Here is a 25,137-nt window from a genome sequence, read left to right as displayed (position 1 = left end):
GTAGGCGTTTTGCCTATGTAACACACCATCTACCATTCCCTTCATCTCTAGATGATGAAGTCACTGTAGAAATGTTTATATGATACATACAGTATGAAATGTACAAATGTAAGTCATTCGTGTTTGCAAATGTACAATGCCAACATATTCTTTTGGCGACTGGGTTAGCAATGAAAGATGAAGCGCATATTTTCTTCGTGATTGCTGTTTTGTTTGCTATTGAAATTATATCTCTGTTTGAAACATAAATCTAATACATTTTTGTTTGTACATTAGGTTTGTCATGTTGTCGTGTGAATCAGTCTTTAGATGTTCAAGATTAAAATGCTCAATATTATCATGAAATTAATACCGTGAAAATCTACTTCTGCTCCTCTTTGGGTGTTGAATGTTGGCCTGTCTGTAATGTAAAGTGGCCAAATTCAGTATTAAGTAGATGATTTTTTTTATCTCAAGGTTGCAAACCAGCTTTTAAAGTTGGGGAAACTAAGAGTTACAGCCCTAACTTCTGTAGGTCTGCAATTATGGCCCAGTGTAATAATGGGTCTCCTTGGTCTCATGGTATTGTCTATAATATTCATGTCTGGGCTGCAGGCCCACAGGTTGACATGAACTATGCATTGGTCTTCTGTCAAGACAGTCATCAGAGTGTGCATCTAGTGGATATGCATTAATTTAATGACTAGATATATCATGTACTTTAAAGTGTGCAGTCATGTTCCTCTAAGTTGTACATTTTCCCAGTGCTATTCCTCTTAGCTCATTTCCTCTGCCTCCCTGTTGATTAATCAAATGGGTAACTGCCAGAGTCAATCAGGGAGAATATAGTCGGCTGCATGGGGTATGTTTATCTGCTGTGTCTCCTCTGGAGAAGTTAGAATCCTCTGATTTTTGGTTCATCTCATTCATTTTGATGTGAGAGCAGAGACTGACCCCATGTCAGTTCTTTCCCAAAATGTACGATGAATACAAAACTTTGCCCCAGTTGTTGTCATTCAGGTGTTGACTCGACCCTAACGCGAGCGCTGAGTCTGTAAACTGCTTACCTTATTAAAGTTAAGTCACTGTCCTAATAGCCCCTTGCTACTTTATCAGACATTTGCTTCCCTCATGTAGTAAAATGATTCGGTCTTCAAAGAGATGCTGGTGCTTTTATATTGCCACTGAAAGGATGATATGCCCTTAGAAATTTGCTTCGGAGGGAAAAAAGTTCAGCAACTTGATCCCGTCAGTAAACTTTCTTAATATTGTAATTGCGCCTCTACAGAAATAAGCCACCCAAGACTGCAATTACAGTAAGTGAGAGCAGTATTTCAGAATTTTATTATGAGACAGACGCCCATTAGGAGAATTAAAAATTAAAAAAGAAAAAGTTGCATCTGCTTACTGAACTTTCTACTGATATGTCTCACTGAAGTTCTGCACTTATGAGACCGTCTGCAGTACTCAGTCATTGTATGTACATTAAATATGAATTTACAGAAGGGATTATTTGACAAATTTGTCATATTTGGAGAGTCGTTGAATTCCTACTCATGTTTGATGTGACTGTTTTATTGGCCTTGACAATTTAAGTAATTCATTAGGCATTGAACAAAGGCAAATCATGCTCAAGGATGTCTCTTCTTCACTGCTAAAAGGAGAATAAAATAAGAATAAACTATATGTGCCAATTATAACATTCACAGAAACATGACGTGTATAATAAAGTATCTGATTAAATTTTAAGGTGAATTTGTTGTTCATTATCAAAACCCGTTGGGTATAAATTAAAAGTCGTTACTGCTGATGGGTATAAGATACCGTGAGACATTGTGTCTAATATGATCACATTTATTTTCTGCTTAATCATATGGAAAAAAAGATCTTGAGTTAATTCAGTATGATGGCTCATGACCCCAAAAAATGTGTGTGCTAATGTGTTATGTGACAAAACTAACAACGCAGAACTTCTCTTTAGTGAGAAACGCAGTGGATTCTGTATTCTAGCTAATTTTTCTTTTTTTGTAACACCTTGGACGGAATGATTCATGAAATCATTTAGGCATCATTTTCAGGGATACACAGCCTCTTAATGATATTATAATTATACATTGAAGATTAATTTGCTCATGAGAAGCAAATTATTTGATGGATTACTTAGAAATTGGCATGGAGCGGTGCAAATGGTGAATCATGACAGTGCTCAGATTCCTCATGCGGCACTGAAATGACCCAAACGCATGGTGATATATTTAAGCACCGCTGGACCTTCCACAGCGGCTGCAGGGTGAAACCTGCAAAGGCACGGTGCGTACTTAAAGCAAATAACAACACAATTAAGATCAGACTTACAATTTTTTTTGTTAATTGCCCCTCACAAATGAGTAATTGATTAATTGCTTATCTGTTAATTAAAGTGGACCTGCGGAGCTCTCCGGACACCTCGTTCGTCTGCCCCAGTTAAACTGCTGCCCTAGCTCCAATTAGAGCTGTGATGGCGGACGCTGGCAGCATCTTTCCCCTCGTTGACACAGACTTAAAACCTGACAGTCACCTAAACTTTGCTAGGTTCACCTAATTACCTTGATTGTGTTGTACTTTTAAATTAAGTCATTAAAATGAATTCAGATTCCTTTCGGAGGCGAAGGGTGGAGGGCGGGGGGGACAGGAGTCATGAACCATGAAAACAAGGGCGCAGGAGCATGATTACTTTTGCATGTCAAGGCGTTTTTTTGTTGCCTCTTGGGAGTTTGATTGTGGTTATTTGGATTTTGTTTTTGAGCTTGACTAGTGCTACATAAATAGCCAATCTCCTCAAGTTGTTATGCCGAGAATAAATTGGGGATTGTTAGGGAGTGAAATGTGAAGGTAAAAGAAAAGAAGACTTCTTGGTCACAGTTTTATAATATACTTGGAAGACCATAAGTATATTTCTCTTAGAGTAGATGTCAGTTTTAATTAATTTTGCTTTTGATAGCCCAACACCCATTAAACTGTATCTGACCATTTAATTTTTGAAGGGAAAAAAAATGCAAAAAGACGTGAAATACAAGAGGCTTTTCATTTTAGTCTGGCGCTCCACCGACTCAGTGAGCTTTAGCGCTGCATTTTAAAGCACAATCCGTATAGAGGTGGTGATTGTCATGTTTTGTGTTGTCAGTTTCTTCCTTTTCATTTTATTTTCTGTCGGTTTAGCTGACAGGCAGCCTCCGAGCTGCATTAACATGTAGAAGCAGCTAATGTAGCTAATGTTAGCCTTGGCTGCTCTGCACTACGCTAGCTAGCTTTGCTCTTGCTTTTGGAATATGTTACTGCCGGTATTAACTGCTGCAGAAACATGGTAGTCTTCCTCTGGTCACCCCCTATGTAGCTCGTGTCAGTAAGCGGCTTAATTTTGAGCCGTAAACCCCCTATGTTAGCACCACTAGCTGTGCTGAACTGCTAACAGTGCTAGCAGAGCTAACAACATGCTAATGGGGGCTTTGTGGCTCAAAATTGAGCCGCTTACTTATCAGAGCAACCTGGGGGGAGAATGGAGGGTGGGCACAATGTTTCCACAGGTCAGGATCAAGGCCGGTTCTTCGCAGGGGCAAGAGGGGCCAATGCCCCTTTAAACAAATGTCTTGCCCCCTCAAATCAAATCCGCCAAAAAAGGCACAAAACTGAAAAGTTTTCTCATCTGTCTCCACTCCGTGCTGTGTGCCGGCTGTGTGTGATCTAACGTTACTGTCTGCAGTCGGCAGAGACCCTCCCCCCAGTAAACACCCAATCACTATTTAGTATGCAAATGAGCCAAGATGCATCGGCGTCAGGTTTCTCAGTCTCAGTGAGGCAGAATGCAACAGTGAAGTGAAGCTCCGTTAAACTCGTCGTAGCGTCTCGTGTCGTGAGATACTTAATATATAGTTAACAACAAAGTGTGAGCATAGAGAGTGAGCCTGTCAGTGCGAACGTTTCTTCAATCACACAAGCACAGCGAGAGATGAGTGCCTGCTGCATGTCGCATACTGAGGACAAAGGCCCTGTGTGTGCCAGACCCCTACATAAAGCCCCGCCCAGCCTCTAGTTCTGCACGCTGTTTTTTGATAATCACAGCTTTTTTTTAAAAAAAGCTTTTATTAACTTTTCACTCCTGCAGCTTTCAGCAGCTCAAAGGAGAGTGGAGTGAAGAGAAATCTGTTAAATTGCTAGCAAAATAAACAAAAAATGACAAAAAACAAAACAAAACAAAAAAGCCTTCTCTAGCCTATATCTGTTGTGTTTGTTAGTTCTGTTAGTTTGATAAGTTTTTCTTTATAAGACTAGCTTTGGTAAATACTGGCTATAGTGGCCAGGGGGGTTGTGTGCCTCAGTGACCCTAAGAGCTATACCAGCAGGAGCTTAGTCTTCAGGTGGGACACCCAAGTTGGACAGGTCTTAGGGTAGAGGCCTGACAAAGTGCAATCTATTTCTTTAGGTTGGGGGTTGGACACACAGCTAACAACAACCCAATTCCATGTAGAAAACACTGTTATCAACAACAAAACAAGCGGCGAGCACATTTGAGACCACCGTGCTTTGACACCCTCTACAGGGCACTCACACAGCGTCCCCACATCCTGCGAGTGAGTGAGTGAGCGAGTGACCTTTATTTGTCAGCTCTACCTATGGCAAAAATATGCTGGAGCATGATGCCCCCTTCACATTTATGACTGCCCCCTCATATGTACCTGCCTAGAACCGGGCTTGGTCAGGATAATTAGCTCCCACTAGACCCAGTTGGGGGGCAGTGCAGCAAACTGGAGAGTAGCGAAATAACCTATGGACGGTCAACGGTTAACAGTTAACTGCCCTACCTTACCTGTTTCCTTTATACCTGTAGTTCATGCCATTTGCTGTTTCTGCTTAGTTTTGTGTTTTTATATTCTGGCCTGAAGCTGTAAACATGACATCATGTGGACTGAGAAGTAACTCATTGACTGGACAGTGGTGACTGTCACTCTGCATCAACAGCACCACACAAACCCTCTTGCCAAAATCAGATTCTATGACTGACAGCAGATCATGAAGCATTTTACTTATTCTTTGTTAATTTATCTTCTGGGGTGTCACAAAGGCTCCCTAACAGAAATGATTTATTATGAGCATTATAAATCGAGACTGCAGCTGGACCTCGTGTTATGAATAATGACAGACAGGTAGAAACAGGATAAACAAGTGCTTCTGTTTATCATATTACCTACTGCTTAAGTCCAGGGAGTAGGACACAAAACAACACACCTGCACTCACATGACGACATGCTACCATGGTTACCAAATGATGTTGCATTAATATATACCTTGCTCATCCAGATTGCCTTTAAGCTTGCTTCCTTTACACTTCACCATCAGCAGATGGATTAAATCGTAGTTTAGCTTTTGAGTTCTTGCTAATGTGACGTAACTACTACCATATATCATGCACTTCGTCCGCTTTGCTTTCACACCATAAATGATCGATGCTAACCGGCAAACGTACCAGATTTTGTTTAAAGCGGTGGTGTGAGCAACCTTAGCTTCATCCTTTTTTAAATGTTACATTTCATACTTTTAATGTTTTAACTTTTCACCTTCCCGCCTGTCACCTTAACTGTACATCCAAGAATAAACTCTCTAGGATTGTAACTATGGCAAGTAAAATAGTTGGCAAACCACAAAAGCCGTTGACCTAACTCTTTACAGAAAGGACGAGGAAAAAGTATCTTGGTGCACAGCTCCCACCTTCTCTTTAGCTAGTTTGAGCTCTTGAGCTCCGGGAGGCACGATAGAGTCCCTCTGGCACCTTAAAATGTATTTGAGAAGTCCTTCATCTTAACTGCCATCAGATCTGCTTTTTATAATGTTTGTCTTTTATGTTTGGTGAGCTGAAAATTTCTACCCATGATGGACAATAAAGATAAAATCTGCTCTCTTGTGTAGTTTCAAGTTCACTGACAGGGACCTTTTGACAGTTTGTGCCAAATAATATGCCTGTACCTCGTGAGCAAATGTTTGGGGCCCCAAAATAAATTTGGGAAAAGGGGCCCTTGTTGGCAACTCATAGTGAAACATTTTGCAATGACAACTATAAGCCACCTTAAACCTCCCATAAAGGCACTATACAGCACACCAAAAAACTCCTTCTATCTACCATATGACAGCTGGATACCATTAGTTAGCTCAGGGCCTCAATGGGGTTCTTTGCTTCTTTGCTTTGCAGCCGGCTTCATTTCTTGCTTCTTTTCATTTTAAATCTAATGTGCTGGAGTGAAGAGCCAAAACAATAAACTTCCTGCTGTCCTCACACTCTTAACTTCACTATTAAAAAACAGGCATACATGGGGAAAATGGGTTATACTGAATTTGTCACCACTAACTGCTCTGAAGTCATGTCGGTTCCCATCATCCTATCCGGTTCTGAACACTATATCATGTGGGTTAGGGTGCTCGAATTATCTGTGGGTTTCAAAAATGATTGCTAACGATGCTAAAATGCTATTTTCAGCTCACAGTAATGGCACTCTAGAAACTTTTCACTGCATCGTGACAGAGCTGGCTGAATAACAGGCCAAAATACAGAATGTCAAGGTTGAAGACATTCCTTTAATGATCTGAGCTGCTGGCCCTGTCTGAGAGGTTCACGTGACCCTGCAGCCTTCAGCTTTTTTCTCCCTCCTTTCATGCTTTTAAGAAAAATTTGGACACGCAAGGCCATTAAGATGGCAGAAATTGGAAGTGAGATTATTTGAAATCACATCAAATTACAGGTATTTCCTCTGAGTAATGTTATTGGAGTATAAATTGAAACAAAGAATTGTCCTGCTTTCATAGAAGTGCAGTGGGGATTTGCTTTATTTGCTGTCGTGACCTCCAGGACACAAAGCTTGCTTGGGATTTGAGATTTTCTTTCTTTGAGGAGGAGTAGGAGGAGGAAGTAAGCAGAGCATGTAATATTCATTGGTTTAAGAGACACTCTGCTTCCTCCTAGTCATTGTGGCACAGAGGAGAGGCAGTTGGCTTTAAAATTATAGCACACTGAAAAAGATCTGTCATTCTCATTTGCCCTGATGCCATGACCATAAATGTGCTATATTTAATGCTGCGTTGTTTAGTACAGACAATTAACTAACCACACTGGAAGAAGATGAGACAATAAGTTCCTCTCTCATATTCGTTTCAGGCTGCAGCCAAGGGAAGTTAGCTTAGCTTAGCAAAGAAATCTTGTCATCACCTCGATGTTGCCAAGCAACCAGCAGAGACTCTTGCAGCAGCACGTGTACTAACAGGAACTAAGAAACGAGATCATATTTCTCCTGTTTTAGCTTCTCTGCACTGGCTCCCTGTAAAATCCAGAATTGAATTTAAAATCCTACTGTTAACTTATAAAGCTCTAAATGGTCAAGCTCTGTCATATCTTAGTGAGCTCATAGTGCCATATTATCCCACCAGAACTCTGCGCTCTGAGAACGCAGGGTTACTCGTGGTCCCTAAAGTCTCCAAAAGTAGATCAGGAGCCAGAGCCTTCAGCTATCAGGCTCCTCTCCTGTGGAATCATCTTCCTGTTACGGTCCAGGAGGCAGACACCGTCTCCACATTTAAGACTAGACTTAAGACTTTCCTCTTTGATAAAGCTTATAGTTAGGGCTGGCTCAGGCTTGCCCTGTACCAGCCCCTAGTTAGGCTGACTTAGGCCTAGTCTGCCGGAGGACCCCCTATAATACACCGGGCTCCCTCTCTCTCCCTCTCTCTCTCTCTCTCTCTCTCTCTCTCTCTCTCTCTCTCGTATTCTATTACTGCATCTTGCTAACTCGGCCATTCTGGATGTCACTAACTCGGCTTCTTCTCCGGAGCCTTTGTGCTCCACTGTCTCTCAGATTAACTCATATCACAGCGGTGCCTGGACAGCGTGACGTGTGTGGTTGTGCTGCTGCCGTGGTCCTGCCAGATGCCTCCTGCTGCTGCTGCCATCATTAGTCATTAGTCATACTTCTACTGTTATTATACACATATGACTATTGTCACACATGTATACTGTCAGATATTAATACATACTTTCAACATATTGTACCACAGTAGCCAGAACTATAACTATAATATTATTACTTTCAATAATGTTGTTGTAAGCTACTGTCATTACCTGCATCTCTCTCTCTCTCTCTCTCTCTCTCTCTCTCTCTCTCTCTCTGTCTGTCTCTCTGTCTCATTGTGTCATACGGATTACTGTTAATTTATTATGCTGGTCTGTTCTGTACGACATCTATTGCACGTCTGTCCGTCCTGGAAGAGGGATCCCTCCTCAGTTGCTCTTCCTGAGGTTTCTACCGTTTTTTTCCCCGTTAAAGGTTTTTTTTGGGGGAGTTTTTCCTTATCCGCTGCGAGGGTCATAAGGACAGAGGGATGTCGTATGCTGTAAAGCCCTGTGAGGCAAATTGTGATTTGTGATATTGGGCTTTATAAATAAAATTGATTGATTGATTGATTGACTCCAGGAAGTCGCTGCCCCTATAACTTATTAATCGACTATTTCCTAAGTCCTGCCCCTTGAACGCAGACTGGCCAATCACAGCGTATCATTGGCTAGCTCCAACAAGTGTCCAACAACAACATGAATGTGCTCTGTAGACTTTCATGCGAACCATTTAGAATCCCTTGATTTTCAGGCTGGTTTTGTGGTTTGGAGCTACATGTTGTGCTTTGGGCATGTGTAATAACAATAGCCGTTACGTCAGTATGTCTTCCCCGTTCCAAAACTAAACTCAAACCCTGAAAAACGTAGGGTCAGCTCGCTAGCTAGCTACTTAAGATGTAGCCTACAGAATGTAAACACATGCTGCATTTGCTTTTTAAGGAACATAACAGTGAATAAACACCCACCCCTCTCTACAGGAGCTGATGAGGGGAAACAGGGACATTTCGCCAATATTCAATCAGGTGTGTGTCATCACAGTGTGTGCAGATGAAAGTTTTTTGGCTTCCTCGGAGCTCCCCGCCTGTCTGCCAGGGTTTACACTGGACTTTTATTTTGATAGCCAGTATGGCCATTAATATTCCAGAATTCCAGCTATATAGAACATCTATGGACATACGTTTTAGTTATAGTTATATAGTTATATAACAGCCTACATTTAAACAACAATACAACACCACAAATGAAATAACTTGAAAATAAGCTTGACTAACTGAAGAAGCGGTCCATTGAACAGAGTGACTAATCAGAGGTGCTGAGGCAAAGGAGGAAAAGAACTCGGGGGTCACCATAACCATCAAGCCCGCTATCCACCGTCTGACCTGCCATGGTAAATGGTGAAGTGAAACGTATTTCTGGTCTAATCTAAGAGACCCGCAGTGTGCTGGAAGTCTTCCTGGAGAACACGATCCTGCACTGTGTACGGCTTTGGTGGATAAATATGTTCATCTGGAATTAAAATCCTAAAGTCTGGTCTGCATTATATATGTTTATCTTTAAGGAAGCAACAGACAGCATTTTTGCCTAAATATATCATTATGAAAATAATGTGGGTTGCACAGGGTATTATACACAGTAAAATCAGACTATCAGCGTTTACATAGGTTACTTAGTGGCTTTGCAGTATTTGCAATAAGCTTCTGCCACCGGGGGCGAATTTTCGCGGAAAAAATCTGCTTTACGACAGGAAACGCGTCATGTATTGCCAAACTGGGCGGTCAGCCAATCAGGGACTGGAGCTGGTCCTTATGAGGAACTGGCCAGGGCATGAGATAATTGAATCAGGAGCACAATGGCAGACGGACAAAGTCTGGAGATAAGTGAAAAACGGCCTCCAAAAAGAAAACAAGCTCCTTTTGTCTGAGGAGGTGAGGATGCACAAAAAGGAGAGTGATAACAGAAGAGGAAAAACATTCAAGAGATGGAGGGAGCTCCGTGACCAAAGAGGCTTCAAAACCGGTGTCCAGCTAGCTTTCTTTCTAATGGATCAGTAAGTGACACGGCTAAATGTTAGCTAGATGAGAGAGGACTGTACTGTACTGGCTGCTAGTTCATTCCTAGCTGGCCAGCATCGCAAATCGCCGCAACCAGGGACCGGGTAGCGAGTGTTGGTCGGCTGACATCCTCGTTGCCATTCTACTGCAGCCCTCGGACAGTGATTACTGATACTGTACATATTGGTATAATTTACTGTGAACTGTTTGTACTGGTACTGTGCATTCTGCTATAATTATTTGCATTACTATTTGTTTTTTCTTCAGATAAATCTGATAATTGTTGCTCGGTCTCTTTACTCATTTATTTAGTAGAGTGTCCACACACCTTCTCATTCTACATATACATAGAGGTATACTGGTGGCTTTACAGCCTACATTTTATTGATTATCTCTGATCCCCACGGTCAATTTGGTCTTTGCAACAGTGCGAGCAATACTGCTGACGCTAGGTGGTGCCAAGCTAAAAAAACCTGAATCCTATTTGTTGCCTCTTTAAGTTGTGTTGCAACATATCTTAAAGGCCTTTGATATTTTTACGGGCTGGACAGCTCCTCCTGATACCAGCAAAAAGCCAGCATATCCAGGCTAATGTTAGTCTCTATATACAGACTCTACATTCAGTGAATGTAGAGTCTGTAGGCAAACCCAGGAGATCTTGCCTCCGGAAGAAGAGTGGAAGAGCCCTGGTTTCCGGTTGTAGGCTGTTTGTAGTCCACGTGATATTGACCAATCACGTCTGCAGTTGTTGCCAGGTTAATTGGTCCGTGCGGTGAACTAACGAGGCGGAACATAATTGGCGTCTCTGCAAACTCTGAATCCATCGCAATGGTTCAGCATATTTACTTATATATAAACGGAAGTCGGAAACGGAAATTCGCCTCCTCCGCCCAAATCAACCCGGAATGCCAAAAAATCGGGGGTCTGCCCCCAGAGGCTGTATCGCCATCTGCCGGAAGTCAGACGCCGAACACAGCCGATGGGTTCCGAGAATGGACTAATGTAAACCCTGACTGCTATAACACACACCTGATTAAAACCCTTGGACAGAACCAGGCTAGCTGTTTCCCCTTGCCTCCAGTCTTTATGCTAAGCTAGGCTAAGCTATCTCTCTTTATATTTTATGGACAGATGAGTGAGTGGTGTCAATTTTCTTATCTAACTGTCGTCAAGAAACCAAGCGAGTATATTTTCCAAAGTACCTCGCTATTTATCTACAAATCCATTATAAACTCATATTCACAGGATGGTTTTACATGGATTTATTGGAGTTGTGACGCTGTTTCTAGCTCTTGTACGGTGATAGCAAACACAGATAATTGGAATCTGTGTACCCACTGAACACTGGAACACTTTTTTGAATTGGAAAATAATCAGAGAAATGTGTCTCCTGAACAAAATGACTAAATATGGAGCAGCACCCTTTCTTCATGTACAATTCACATACTTATAATATTAAGATTTAGCAGATTATCCTGGTACTGCTGATCTTCCTCTTGCCTCCATTGGTGTTAGTGAAGGTTTATCATTCACACACCAACTTTCTCATCAATGACACCGCTTCCTGCCTCGAAGCCCGTGAGTGTAATAGCAGTTTTCTGCTCCACGTCAGTGAACACTCCCAACAATGCAGTTTGGGGTTAGGTGTCTTGCTCAGAGGCACCTCGAAGCTGTTGTTAAATCTGTTAATTGTTGCGAGAGAGGTGAATCACACTTTTCAAACTGGCACAGACAATCTGATACTTGCTGCATTGTTAATCAGGCTATATTTCAAAAATATAAAAATACATCTTTAAGTCTTCTTTTTTTTGTATCATCCCTTGTTTGAGGAATTTTTGGTGAAGGATTACAGAGGCCAGATTAGGGAAAAGTATTGGTTTAATACAGAGCACACTGACAGAAAGTTTATCCCCAAATGACGATAAGAGGAACTGGAACAGGGATTACTACTGAAATCATGAGCAACACAATGACAGTGTTTTTCTTGCAACGTGATGCACCAAATACCTTGGCAAGCACTAATAGCTGTCATCTTAACTACTTTTTTAAAATATGTTTGTGTATTTTTTTTTTATTTTGCTGCCGGAGGATGAGTCTGCAATTTTATAACACGGGATATTGAACCAATCCATCCTTTTAAGTTAATGATAAGTGTGTTTATTAACTCCACCGAGGGACTGTGTGCTCTCTTCTCTTCCAGCCACAGATTATTTACTGCTTGAAAGACAGGTCTCGGAACTCTTGTGTTGTTAATGTGCGAGACAGGGGCAGTTAATAGATGTCTTACAGAGGCTGGACTGTGTAACCCACTGTGCATGCCACTGTAACGTAAACTCCCCAGGATCCCTGTTAGTCACTGAGGCCATGATATGTTCTGCTGGGTGCCTTGGGGGCGTGTGCCGTGCGGGTGATGCTTTTGCCTGTCAGGTGGCTTGTGGTGAGAGCTAATCCTGTTTAAAATAGAAATGTTTTCTGCCTTGGGATGGAGGGACGGGGGTGCAAGAGAGATGCGGCCGGCCCCAAGGAGTCAGTCATCCATGTGCACAAGGAAAGATAGTCTAATCTTGTCACAGACACGGAGGGGAAGGGAAAAAAAAGAGAAATCCCAAGCTATCAGTGCAAAGACTTCTGCTCACGGAGATGATTTGTAAAATCATGCTAGCACATGATAGAAACTGAGAAAAGTTTTTTTTTTTTTTTTTTTTTTTATCCCCAGAGGCTTTGCTGCTGTAGATCCGTAATTTATTTATGCATACATTTATGTTATTTATTATATACTCTTACCCTTGAAATTATTTTCCTGCCGAGCTTACTGGTAGGTCTTTTACACAAGGTGCCCATCGTCTATCACGCTCTTGTTTCCATTTTGTTTGAATCCCTGTTCTCCATTTTAAATGTTTGAATGTAACATGCCGTGCAGATGGTGTTTATCAATGACTCATCTTCTCTCTCCCCCACTCCCCTTGTTTTCTATATGGTGCTCAGTTTCTATTTAGACTCGGTATGTGTGCTTTTGTCTTTTAGCTGCCATTATCCCAAGGTTGTCGAAAGAGAAGTTGCTTGTGTTCAGGTTATCGTCTGAATCCTGTTATCCCGTCTGACTCTGTCTTCATAATATGTCAGTGAAGCATCCTCGCTGCCTTTGAGTATCAGCTATACTTCACACAGGAACATGAAGTAGCTACTCACTGCTCTGCATGCTGTGGTAGTTGTAGGGCGCAGAAGAGGCAGCGGCAGTAAGAGTGATATCCTCGGAGGTCCCGTCAATGTGACGGAGTGGCAGGAATAATTTTTGCATGCCCAAGCTGACGGCTTTCAAGTGGGGAAACAATGGGCCAATTCCCTTATCAGGCTTCGCTTCACTCTTAGAATACCCAGCAGCAGTTTTGATGGCAAGCTGACTTCCAGGTTTCCCTCAAGCAGCTCCTTGTGCATTATCAGAGGGAAGCCAAGCATAATATGTTTGCTGCTTCAGCAAGTAATGCCATTAATACCTAAATTCAGCTGCGTGGACTCTATAGGGATAATAACACAGTACATCACATACCATCACATAGTCTGTAATCACACATGGTCTGTTAGAAAAGGGAATTATGGTTCTGACGGCATCAGTACACAGTCCATGACTTGATTTTCCCTGACCTCAGGATTTGACCTCAAAAACTGGCCTCTATTGTCAATTCAGTCCACTTCTGCACAATACGGGTACGGGTTATAAATAAAGCAGGACCTCTTTTAAAGGTTTGGATCTTTTTATTCATGTATTCACAGCTTTTGGAAGGCTAACAGACAGAAATCAAACTAATGTTTTTCTGTGAGTTTTTCTTCTCCCATCATTCTGTAGCTGGTTTATGTCCTAAAAGTATTAACCCTGCCGACCAACCACACAAGCCACTAAAAGGCTATTTAGCTATGATAGCGTCCCCTACATGGAGAGCAGTTGACACAGAGGAATTGATGTGATGGCACTTCCTATATGCTCATCCCTTGAAAAGCAGAGGTGTCTGGTTGTCAAGGTGCATTCTTAGAGCAAGTTATACTATAGCTACACTATTGAGGGGCCTCATTACAGAAAATTATCCTAACTACTTGTCCTATCTTAACTTAAATTTCAAGGACAGGAAAAGTCCTATCTTTCTGTAATAGAAGTAATTCCTCAACTCATGGCTGCGACCTATCCTACCTCAGACCTCCAATTTGATACTTCAATTGGCATTCATCTTGCCATACCTATATCTATGTTTAGACTGTACACAAGACTGTCTCTGCTTTTTTATAGGTAACTGGAGATGGACAGGCCATAATATCGACGGCTTACACTTGTCACTGGCTAGCTAGCTCTCAATCATGGACAAATAAAAGACATGCATTCAATTTTAGCTTCAAGGAGGAATAAGCACTTCTTATGTCAGTGGAGGACCTTCACATTCAACATTAATTATCATTGATTAATTATTATTATTTTGATTATTGATTATTATTAAAAAAAAAAAAGATAAGTTGTTGTTGCCTATCTTTACTGTCATTGCCATATAGACTTTGGTAGTTATTTTAAATTTAGGACAGGGTCTATGCCACCCTAACTCAGGATTCTTAACTTTGGAAATCCCCAAGTTAGGATGGTTTTGTAATAGCTGAATAGCTAAATCCATAAATGCAGTTAGGAAACATATTTCTTTAATACCAGCAATCCTAAATGTCACCTTAAACTGACATAAGATAGGATTTTCAGGCAAGTTCCTGTGATGAGGCTCCAGATCACACCTTAAATTTTGCCAGTAGAGAATGTCTGGGTAAATTAATAATTCAATGCACTACATTAGAAAATGACGGTCTCAGGCTTTATAAATCTGCAACCTGGACCCAGTGAGTCAATATTCAATTAATGACTGTTGCAAATGCCAAATGTTTAGTTTGTAAATATGCCACCACTAAAGTTCAAGTGCTGACATGACATGGCATTAACATGTAAGTTCAGAATTTGCATGTGTATCTTTACAGCTGCTCCCAAACTACAGTATGTCACTAATAATGTGACATGAAAACTGTACAACAGATGCTAGTAAATAATCTGGAACCAAAAACCATGCATTGAAATTAATTGTTTTGCCAGTAATGAGGCAGATGAGATGTAGAACATCTTGCCGAGGAAGAACAAGGTGTCTCTATTACTGCCAACAACTCTGCAGACACGTTACACCAGCACAGATGCTCCAACACTTTACTTTGGATCCAATGTCTTATTTCCCCCAGCCAGGAAATCAAAGGGAGGTTCATCCCTTCTGATTTAAATGCATCAGCTAGTTCTGTGTGTACCAATCAAAATGTGGAAGATCAAATGTTTGCGAAGCCATTTGATGGTCGTTGCCTTTTGCACTGTTTGCTGATAAATGTAGCTCAGCTAGTGTAATGATATTACAGGAATGTGTGGTTGTAAAAGTCATTAGCAATGGCTGCTGAATTTTGGGTCTAAGTGTCAGATGCTTTCATTACCGTCGGCAAAACCTGTCATTGGGTGGTCCTAGCAGCCCCTAGAGTGAGATACTGTAGCACGAAATCAATTATTGGAATGTGAATATTAATAATTTTATCAGAAGCTCTTTGTTATTTATTTTCTGTAATGAAGGAGCAAATTAACTGTGGCATCCACAACCTCTGCACACTGAAGATCTCTTTGGCATTTCCAAAGTCTGATCGTATCTCACCCACAGTGAGGGAAATGGAGCATGTGGTTATTACTGGCAGCGAGTAGAGATGTGAAATCCAAAAGCTGAAATACTGTTGTGCTCTTTTGCAAAAAGCTTCTTCAGTAGGAAGTTTCTGAGTGTCTAAATATATTCTTATTGTGACTGGTGGGCGACATCTATAATAGTGTCGGATGTTTTTTTTTTTTGTAATGCTTAATTAATTTAGTTATTTAATTGTGCCTGACGTATCCAAACCTCACTCTGTTAGAATGCATTGCAGTGCAGGAGGTTTTAAAGCTGTGAATTTGAATTGATGTTGATTGTTTAAATCAGAAATGACTTAGCCCATAATATTTTAGGTTGACTGAAGTCAGGCTTTTCATGATATATTGTCCTCCTTTCTGGAATATCACCGAGATTTTTGTAAAGATGCTTTTATCGGCACTTTTTGAGCAATGAATCAAAAAGGTGAATGTGGTTACTTGTAGTGAGGCAAATGCTCTGAAATTTCACATTTCTGTGCAGCATTTTAGGATCTTCCAGCTCATTGTTTTGGTTCACTTCCACTGCTCTCATCAGCATCAGTTTCGGCCACAGCAGGCAGCTGTATTCAGTGAAGAGCAGCGGAAAGACACAAAGTGACTAGCAGGGGGATACAGTGAATGACTGAGCAGCTAATGTTCCAAATATTTCACTTAGGAAGTGGTGGGGACCAAAACAGAGTTAAACACAGTTTGGCTGGACGTGTATAAGCAACTGTTTGCTACCAAGTCAAAGGTTCAGGAGTTAATTTATGTATTTGAGTAAATGGTTAGTTATGTTTACACAGTTAATTATTGACATATTAACATGTTTAAATATTTCAAACAGTTACAACGATCTGCTGAATCGAGCTCTTTGGGTTTCCTCAAGGCCTCCTAGCTTCTGATTGGTTAGTTTACTGACATTAGTGATGGCTTTAAGCTTGAGAGCTACAGTGATGCTATCTTGGTTTTTTGGAGCCAGAAGTGACCCTATTTGGGCAAGAGGCTGATGCTGTGAAGGAGTGAGGGCTGACTGAGAAGCCAAGGACGCTATCATCAGACAGCCTGTCACTCAAAACGGCCCGCCCTTAATTATGTGCAACTATAGGCCTTCGTAAAATGTCAACCAGTTAGTTATATAAATATTCACACTCCGTAATGTTGTCATGAAGGTGGAAATTAGCTTTAGAGACTAAAACCATTTTTTGTACAAGGCTGTAAACATGTTTGTTTCTACTGTGAAGTTTTGCATTTTAACATGGGCGTCTATTACCCTGGAAATCCAGAGTTCTCGCGAGAGCACAATTTGAATTTGCTCAGCGAGTCACTCTGACAATCAGTAATGATGCTCATTACCCATGCCCTTGTAGCCGAGCTGCACCAATCACATCGGTGTATCTGATATAGGCGGGCCAGAGGCGAGCTAAACAGAAGACGACAGTGCTGCGACAACGAAGTCCAGAATCAGTCAGTAAACACTGCAAGATGGCTACGGATGAACACCAGTTGTTTGAAACGGCTTTGGCCGCTACAATGAACGAGTTAGACTTGGCTTTTTCTCTAAAAGAGGAACAGAAGACGGCGCTCGAGTCTTTCCTTTGCAAGAAGGACGTTTTTGCTGTTTAGCCGACCGGATACGGCAAGAGTCTAATCTACCAGTTAGCTCTGCTGGTAGCTAAGCGCTAAGTATTGTTCTGATTGGTCGTAGTGTTATCCAATTGCGTGCAGTGGTATTTTCAAATGCATGCTTGGTGCCGCCCCTCGAGTTGGGCCATTTGCGTTACTCATAGCCAGACCCTAAATCTTTCTAGATTGCATGACTCATATTCACCCTGGGTCTGGGTCCAATGCTGCCTGTACCGAAGAGCAGTGTGAAAATGAAGATAGTTCACTCTGCAGCTAAACATGGGGAGCCAAATGTCCCCAGAATTACTCTTCACACTGACCAAAAAAAAGGCTGCTCAACTTGAAGGAATCTCAATCGACTGAGGGGTCTCCGATTCAAATCTCCGACTTTCAGGGGGCAGCCCTATTAAATACCAATTTACTCAAGCAAATAAGTTCTATTTTAAATCAACAGAAGCCACATGCACCACATGCACGTACAATGTAATGACAAAGTGATTAAAATGTGTTTCTTTAATAGAGCAAAATAGATAGTAACTGCTGTCTGAACAACAAGATTCTCTACATGCTGTTATACTTCCTCAAATGTTTCACTCTCAGAACTGAAGCTCATTTATACATGTTGAGAAAAGTATTACGAAAATTACCTGACTGTCTGATTTATGAGTTTGAGAGTAAGGTTTTCACTGTTGCTTGGTTCTTGCAGGTGGCTGATCAAGTGAAGAGGGAATGCTGCGAGGGTATGTGGATTAAGGGGAGACTTTGCCCACCTCGCACGTCCAGCCTCCCGCCTTTTGCACAGTAAGCAGCTCCAGCAGTCTTTGGAATCAGCAGGACAGCAATTACTGCCTGTGAGTATTATTGCACTGCCCGAATTATGAGACGTTCCCGCTGATCCGCACGCAGCGCACAGAATTTGAGTTTAGTTGGAGAATCTTACTTCGTCTCTAACTTCAGTGCACTGTTATGCTCTGGATTTTCCAGCACATCTTAAAACCAGCCAACAATTAGCACAGTAAAGAGGAGTAATGAGAAAACAACATGACACCACTTGGCATGCGATAATGTGAAGGTGCTATCAACAGAGTCTTAACAACACCGACTGAACAAGGTTGAAACATCTGGTCTACTCATCTCATCTGAGTTAATTAGTGACAATCAACATCACTGCACCGTACATGTCATCCTCCAGAATGCATGAACTCTCAGATGGACTTTAGGGGCTTCTCAAACAGGTGGTTTCAAAACAGTACTTCATGAGGGTTTTACAGGGTTTGCATTCTGAGCTCTGCGTGTGGTTAGGTGTAGGCAACAGAAGCACTTAGGGTAAAGTCAGTGGAAAAACTTAAGTGCATTGCAGCTGGATTCGCACTAGAATCATGGGATCATGAGATGACACAAATATCAATCAGCTACTGGCAGTTACAGGCATGGTTTCAGTGTGTGTAACAAGGAGAGGCGACTGTTAGTTCAAAATAACAATGGTGGCTCCTGAGGACATTAGCGTAGACGCTGCAATAGCATCAGTTATATCAGAACTGAAAAATATTTCCTGATTGAAAGAAGCAAAGAACAGAACAAGAAGGCTTTTCTTGAGGGAAAGAAGCTTTCACTCTTCTCCCAGCTGGCTTCAACAAGTGTCTTATTTACCAACTGGCTCTGCTGGTAGGTTCGTTGACCTTATTGGTTGAAATTAGCCTGTGACAGACAGACGGTTCATCCAATCAACTGCCTCGTGTTTTTTGCCCTTTTCCAAACAGTTTCAAATGAGGGCTTCTCAGATGTCTCTGTTTAACAGACCATCTGGAGCATAAGGTTATGGGAAAAAATTGGTTTTGGTTGAATGTCAGTACAGTTAACTGAGACTACGATCTTTCCTGAAACTTAAAGGGACACTTTACCAATTGAAAATATTTGATTTTCCTTTTACCTGAAGTGCTATGTATCAGTCTGGACTGTTTTAGTGTGAGTTGCAGAGTGTTGGAGATACTGGCCATAGAGATGTCTGCCTTCTCTTGAATATAATGGAACTAGATGGAACTCAGCTTGAGGTGCTAAAAGCACCACAGAATACATCTGAAAAACTCAACAGCAATGTCTCTTTCCAGAAATCACAACCCAGCCTCCCAAGGTAATCCATGGACCTTGTGGTGAGCAGTTTCATGTAGGAACATCACCTACCAACCATATCACAGCTAGAAGAAAACGTGCATCTACTCAAGGACGAGAGGCTTGTGCTCATGTAGCGAGATGTAAACATTAATGGTGTCCTTTTTGGCTGAGCTTTAACGTTAGCTAGCTCAGAGGTGCTAGGTAAGCTAGCAGTAGATGCACGCTTACTTCTGCGCGGTGACACGGTTGGTGGGTGTAGTTGGAGAGAAAATAGTTCCTACATGAAACTGCTCACAACAAGGTCTGTGGATTATCTTGAGTAACCTGGTCATGATTTCTGGAAAGAGACATTGATGTTGAGTTTTTCAAATGTATTTATTTGGGCCCTTTGAGCACCACAAGTCGAGTGCTATCTAGTTACATGATACTGGAGAGATATCCGATATCTCCAACACTCGGCAATGCATTTTTGATTTTGGGGTGAACTGTCCCTTTTAATGCTGTGAGTGCCCAGACCAAACCATAACTACATTTTTTCTTCTTTTAATAATAGTTTAATAATAATAGTTTAATAATGCTTTAGTTGCTATAAGCCGATATTGTATTGCACAAGTGGAAATTGTTGTTTGTGAATATTTTACTGAGATGTTCAGAATTGACACTTTTACAACGGCCAGATGCATTAATTTAAGTTTCGTCATTACAGTTCCTTTAAAACTTATTTACTCTTGTAGGTAACTCGTATATAAATGTAATTTCTGGGACAAGAGGTTGATTTGACCGCAATTCTCCACCACTGTAGTCATTGTGTTGTGGCAAAAGAGTGTTTTAATTTATCTCTGTGGGCCCCCGCATTTAAAGTGCACCTTTCATTTGGCTTTATTTGATTTATTAAATGTGCTAAACATGACACGAATTAACTTGTTTTTCCTGTGATTGCTGCAGCACCACAAATTCTCCTCCATTTGTGCCTTTTAAGTTGCTTTGCTTAATCAACAGCAGAAAATTGTATTTATGGCTGGTCAATAAGAAAATCATCCCCTGCAATGCGATCCTCTGGTCTCAGAGGTAATGCAATTTGATAAGCATTAGACGAGTAACACTTTCTGACAACACACAGATGAATTATTAATCAGCACTGAAGTGATTTTCACACCCACATGTATACAAACTGCTGGCTTTAACTAGGAGTGATTGAAATGTTACTATGTGATCAAGGTTTTTTTCAGTGATAACTAATATTGGTTGGAGATCCATTTCACACACTTCTGCACTGATAAATAGTCTTTTTGAGTTCAAGGTATGATTGCCAATATTCATATCGGATTATATAGAGATGCTACGTAACTCCTTGATTGCACTCCATAAGAAATGTTAAACTGCTGACCTAGATAATGTGCTTACAACCCTGGAAGAGCAGCTGTAGTATCATCACCATTATCATCAATCACTTCAATTCACTGTTTTGCATGTGGTGCATAGAAGAAGAAGATAAAGGATGAAAAGACAAGATATGAGGTTGAGAATAAAAACAGATATTTGCAGATTCAGATATCATCATTTTCTCCGATAATGACCAACACTGTGAAGTACAGCTGAGTCGCATCATAATTTCATACGGCTGCCTGCCTCTTTCGATATTCCACTCTCCATTAAGCCCCAGCGATCCATTTTCATAGGTATTCACTTTTCCTCATTGCCCTAGTTTTACCAGGCCATTGTTTAATTCCTCCTCTGATGGCTCTACCTCACATGACCTCTAACTTGTTTCAATTGATTTTTTTGTGCCGCAGATGACCAGGATATTGACTGAAACTTTTTTTCATGACACCTGATCTTAGCTTTGACTCTATGATGGCTGAAACACATGGAAAAAAAAAAAAAAACTAAAGGGCCCCAAAAAAAATTAATTGAGATCTCTCGGGTTAGTGCACCTCAGTAATATGTCCACTGGACTGTAGCTATCTTCCAGCGGACACCCAGACATCTCCGCTTTTCAAGGGATGAGCATTACAGGAAGTGCCATCACTTCAGCCCCTCTGTGTCAATTGCTCCAAAATGGCCAATTTCCTGTCTAGGATGTGTGTTTTCACATTTTTATCATCCCCTGCCGTAGTTATCTAGTTGCACTTAGGGCCATCAGTCATCGATGCTGCGTTGAGAGGAAGCCGATGTGCAGTAAAACTGACGGACGGCCTTCCGCATGACTGAAGATGTATGAGACACGCAGGCGAGCTAGTGGGGCTTTTCTTTATTGTATTTTCAGCGCCGCCATAAGGTGCCAACAGGGGAAATAGTGACGCTTACCATACCTCTCACTGAACAGATTTTGGATGTGGTGTCTCAATCTTTGGAGGATACAGTGAGCTAAAAGCTTCCTGGCCTTTTTATTTTTCTTTTGTTTGTTTGTCTCCATGAGGCTTGCTGATACTGAAACACACTGTGATTTTACAGCTAAAAAACAATCAAATAAGTGGAAGTTATTTAAACAGCAGTCTAAAATGGTAACAGACAGTTACATGTATTCATCGGCAGACTGTTTTGTCTAAAGTGGCACACGAATGAGATGCAACAGGAGGTTTCTGATGGAGGAGATTCACCAGAGCAACGCCTCTGAGATCCAGATGTATAGCTGCATGTGTAAGGCAGGCTACTATCTAGTCAGCTCATTATATGTGAGAGAGACTCTGAGACACATTTCTGCAGTCTCACTGTCGACTCTGTCCTTTTTGTAGTGTATCTTTAGGGTGTCTTGTGTTCAGATTCTACTTCCATACAGTACACTTATACTACTTATACCATAGTATACTTAAGTGCCACTATAGAATCAACCTCAGAATGAACACAACATTCATGTCAAGAGGAAAAGTGGTGGTTTTCACATGCTGTGAAGAAAAAGTCTCTTATATAGTCATCAGTCTCTCTTAGTATCTTTCTGTCTGCATGTTTCACCCTTCTATGTTTAGCCAGTTCTTCGTCATTCTAGGGCGTAGTCAGACATGCCTGAAATTACCATTTGCAAATACTTGCCTCCCGTTTACTTCCATTCAATGCAAGTGAATGGGTGAGTAAAACATTCTTTTCTGGGGGTTTGACTTTGGTGAGCTTTGACCAGCGAAGCTACTGCCTCAAATAGCAAAAAAAAAAACGTGTGGAGGAGACTATTATATGATATTCCATCCATCCATTTTGATCACTTTATCCGAGGCTACGTAACAGGGCTGCACGCTTAGCAAAGGACTCCAGATGTCCGTCTCCCCAGCAATGCTTTCCAACTCCTCCTGAGGGATCCAAAGGCGTTCCCAGACCAGATGAGATATGTAATCCCTTCACTGTGCTCTGGGTCTACCCAAGGCCTCCTACCAGTGGGACGTGTCCGGAACACCTCTAAACGGAGGCACACATGACGCATCCTGATCAGACGCCCAAACCATCTCAACTGGCCTCTTTTCGATGTGAAGGTGCAGCGGCTCTACTCCGAGCTCCTTCCAAATGTCTGAGCTCCTCACCCTCTCTAAGGCTGAGCCCTGCCACCCTAAAACTCATTTCAGCTACTTGTATCTGTGATCTTACTCTTTCTGTCTCTACCCAAAGCTCATGACCATAGGTGAGGGTTGGGACGTAGATGGACCAGTAAATCAAAAGTTTCATCTTCCAGCTCCATTGAAGAGGGAGGTGAAAAACATTATATTTTGTAGTATTTAATCTTAATGACCTTTTTACCTTTACTGGATTATGGAGATCTTTTTATGAATGCACCTGACCAGTCTCTAAAGAAATTGGACATAGTTTATCACTCCGCTTTGCGGTTCATGACTGGTAGTAATCACCGTGTTCATCATTGTTCTTTGTATGCTGCCGCAAGGTGCCCCTCTTTATCTGTTTGCAGGTTCTCCCACTGGTTGACTTTTATATATAAATATATCTATACTTGGGCTTCTCCCCCCATATTTGTGCCTGTACATATGCAGAATCTCCAGCCATTACAGCCTGCGATCCCAGAACATCATACAGATGCAGGTCCCAAGAGTCAGGACTGAGTTGGGGAAAAAAGCGTTTAAATTTTGTGCCCCCTCAAGCTGGAACGACTTGCAAAAGGATTTAGGACTGACTGAACTTATTGGCCTGGGGGAATTCAGATCAGTTTTGAAGGATCGAGAAAGGAGATCTTTCGGCTCTTGTGTTTGCCTAATGTAATCTGTAATTTGTACACTTTTATGCTATTTGTATAATTCTATGTGGTGTTGTTTGTGCACTGCTTTCTTAGCCAGGTCGCTCTTGTAAAAGAGGTTTTTAAATCTCAATTTCTCAATTTTCTCAACTCAGTTTTACCTGGTTAAATAAAGGATGAAAAAAAAAATATATATATATGTATATATATATATATATATATATATATATATAGATGTTAGCAAGCTAGCAGACATTAGCTGGCATGCTAGCTTTCTGTGTACATTGCATCCATCACTGCCCACAATCAGTACAAGTACAAGCTCAGCAGCCTATTGTCACTCGTCTGCACTTGCTCATGTGCGACCCTGCCCATATAGTTCGTTTAGTACCATAGTTCGTACCAAAGGTATTCCTCAAAAGGGATAAAATTCTGGTATCATCACTCATGTACACACCCTTCTGCATCTAAAATGCAATTAAACAATGAAATAGAGTGATAAAATAAATATGTATACATGGGAAAAAAGTGCATAGAACCACTCAACATGCTCACTCATTTTAATATTTGAGGCTGAGCTCCTCTTCTCTTATGTCCCCCAACTGTTCTGTTCTGTATCTGTGACAATAACTTGGAAGATATAATTGGCTTTGAATTATTACGGCCAATTAGAATTCAGTGTTTTTAAAATCACCACAAACATCTTGGAGCACCAGAAACTCTTCTCAAACCCTCACTCAAATCAACATAATCCTCTTAATTTCTACACGGACACACTCACCACTCAACAGTCCACCACACTATCTGGTTTAAATAACAATGGATGCATAATTAATTACCAAAAATGCCAATTATTCATCTCCTAATGTTTAATAGGAACTCACAGAGGCCTCAGCTCAGCTGTTGTCAGCTCTATTCTTCTACATCTGGATAAAACTTATTAAAAAGCCCTTGTACTCTGCCTTTAAAGTGGAGATTATACATTCTGCTGCACAGGATAACTGCCATGTACAGCATCAGGAAATGATTCATCATTTGCATAAGAACAATGAAGGGACACCTCTCAGTGAGCTCTAATGAGAAACGTTCTTGCTCGATGACTTGCACTCCACCTTGCATACAAAACCCCCACGACTTGACCTTTGAATTATGAACATTCTCCACTGCATGAAACTGCATCCATGTCGACACGACAGGAGAAATGGAAAGTAAAACAATCTGAGATGCACTGAAATGCCATTACTGGCTGTGAGTCATGGTGCTCTTAATTTTTCTCTGTTATAAGCTGAGAAAGTATCCCTGGCTTCACTTTACTTTATTAAATCTGTGCGGCAGATTCTTAAAGGAATGCTAACACTTCCAAGCTGTGCTGGGAAAGTTAGCTTCAGCCTCTTCTTATATTCATCTTAGTGACTGCATTTCAAACATGTTGCCCTGTCAATTCTCTAATGCAAGATTTATCTGTACACATCATTAGACATCTTGACTGTATGTGATTGATCTGGAATTCATGAATTTCTCCTCAAAGAACGGTTGACTGAAGCTGCCTGTTTATTTTCAGTACCTGCAGCATAATTGG

The 25,137-nt window shown here is 41.2% G+C and overlaps 1 protein-coding gene across 2 annotated transcripts in view; it reads left to right on the top strand.

Annotated features, from left to right (window-relative positions):
• The window catches only part of lingo1a (leucine rich repeat and Ig domain containing 1a), a 202,998-nt gene that overhangs the window by 89,031 nt on the left and 88,830 nt on the right, over positions 1–25,137 (top strand). For both annotated transcript variants that reach the window (XM_033635663.2, XM_078167713.1), the window contains one exon: positions 17,982–18,126. The gene's annotated coding sequence lies outside the window, so the exon portion shown is untranslated. The remainder of the gene's footprint in view (positions 1–17,981; positions 18,127–25,137) is intronic.

The sequence above is a fragment of the Epinephelus lanceolatus genome, chromosome 5 (assembly GCF_041903045.1).
Source record: "Epinephelus lanceolatus isolate andai-2023 chromosome 5, ASM4190304v1, whole genome shotgun sequence".
NCBI classification, from domain to species: domain Eukaryota; kingdom Metazoa; phylum Chordata; class Actinopteri; order Perciformes; family Serranidae; genus Epinephelus; species Epinephelus lanceolatus.
The sequence above is the reverse complement of the archived record's forward strand: the minus strand, read 5'-3'. Positions and strand labels throughout refer to the sequence as shown.